Source organism: Perca fluviatilis, chromosome 5 (genome assembly GCF_010015445.1).
Source record: "Perca fluviatilis chromosome 5, GENO_Pfluv_1.0, whole genome shotgun sequence".
In the NCBI taxonomy this organism is placed as follows: Eukaryota; Metazoa; Chordata; class Actinopteri; order Perciformes; family Percidae; genus Perca; species Perca fluviatilis.
The window spans coordinates 38,819,204-38,821,703 of NC_053116.1; positions in this window are offsets into that span (position 1 = coordinate 38,819,204).

The window sequence follows — 2,500 nt, forward strand, 5'->3', positions numbered from 1 at the left end:
GGATACAATATGAATTACTAAACATAGATTAATTAAGAAGTTCCCCATACTTTTAGAGTTGACAAGAAGACATTGGCCAGGAGTCATACTTGATGCCTCCATCATCCCAAACATCTCTCTCAGATAAGGCCAGATGGGATGATTGGGAATGTCTTACTGCTTGTCTGCCTAATCTCTGGGATCTCTGTTTCCTTCATTTCAATCATGTCACCATCCATTACTACTAGTGCTAACGTTACCACCATCAAGCTGCAATTATTTGCTGCAAATGAATGCAGAATGCGGCCGAATCTGTCGAGTCGTCTTGTAGTGGTGCGTTACATGCAACGTAGCCCACAGTATATTCCCTCAATCCAATTAGGATTCGGAATTTGTATTGATCACGTGAAAAATAATAACGGTAACTCCAGTGAATTTATTTGAAACTTGCTAGTGAGGACTAGATTAGGACCGTATTTAAAGCTGATGCTGGTTTCAAACTTCGCCCCCCTCCCCCAGGTGTGTCTGTAAACACGGACAGAGACAACTTCTCTTTGATGCTTTACAAGCAACGTGAAACCAGTTAACAGGTGAAGAACACAAACAACTAAATCAATTAGCTAACCTACTTTAACTGTTACTTATATATGTATATATATCAGTATATACATACATATATATGCATATATATATATACATATGCATATATATTATCAGCATATATATTATACAAGCATATATACACTATCAAGTATATTTTTATACATACATCACATATACATATCATATATATATGTATACATCAGCACTGCTATTATTTTATTATACATCAGCATATACATACATATGCACATATACACTACATGCATATATACATATCACATATACAATGGCATATACATCACATATATTTTACATATCACATATATATTACTCATATATATATACATATATATATATATACATATATATACATCACATATTTTTACATATATATCACATATATACATCATATATACATATATCATATATATATATATCAAGATATATATCATATCAAGTATATGCATATACATCACATATATATGCATATATATATACACTTATATGCATATATATATCACATATACATAATCACATATTACATATACATCAAGTATATTATGCATATACATCAAGCATATATATATCATATCAAGCATATGCATATATATCATATATATATATATATATATATACATATATGCATATATATATATATATCAAAGTATATATATATATACTGCTATATATATATATATAAGTATATATATATATATATATATATATATATATCATATCATATATATATATACTGTATATATGTATATATATATATATATATATATGTATATATATAATAAGAGCATATCATATATATTTATATATGTTATATATATATATATATATATATATATATATATATATATTTATATATATATATATTACTTATATATATATATATTTATATGTTATATATATATATATATTGTATATATATATATTTATGTATATATTTATATATATATATACTGGTATATATATATATTGCAGAGAGTGTATATATATATGGTGAGAGTGTATATATAGAGAGGAGTATGAGAGAGAGAGTGAAGGTGTTGGCGTCTGCAGGTTAATGATTGAGCTGAACGGAGGAATGTGGCGACAGAACAAACAACACAGGAACCAGATCAACACGAGAAGCTCTGACGATAAGAAGAGAAAGAGCTTCACGATGAAAGACTGGAGACAAAGACCCTCAAGGCAAGGGCGTTCCTTTGGGGGGGGTCCCTCTCTCTGGAGGTCCCGGGACATAAATGCATGTGCTGAAAAGCGCAAAAACATGAAAAATTGTTGAAAAAAAAGTGAAAAAAAACACAAAACGCTCCAAAAACTTCGAAAACAACAACTAGAAACAGGCGAGAAAAACATCTAAAAAATAGTTACAAAAAATTCTAAAAAGGCAACAAAAAACGGTGAATAAATTGTCAAAAAATACTTGAAAAAATACTCTCATTCCCCCTGCTCTGGTGTTACCCCCTCTCATTCCCCCTGCTCTGGCGTTTCCCCCTCTCATTCCCCCTGCTCTGGCGTTTCCCCCCTCTCATTCCCCCTGCTCTGGCATTTCTCCCTCTCATTCCCCCTGCTCTGGCATTTCTCCCTCTCATTCCCCCTGCTCTGGCGTTTTTCCCTCTCATTCCCCCTGCTCTGGCGTTTTTCCCTCTCATTCCCCCTGCTCTGGCATTTCTCCCTCTCATTCCCCCTGCTCTGGCATTTCTCCCTCTCATTCCCCCTGCTCTGTTGTTTCCCCCTCTCATTCCCCCTGCTCTGGCATTTCTCCCTCTCATTCCCCTGCTCTGGTGTTTCTCCCTCTCATTCCCCCCTGCTCTGGTGTTTCTCCCTCTCATTCCCCCTGCTCTGCCTCATTCCCCCTGCTCTGGTGTTTCTCCCCTCATTCCCCCCTGCTCTGGTGTTTCTCCCT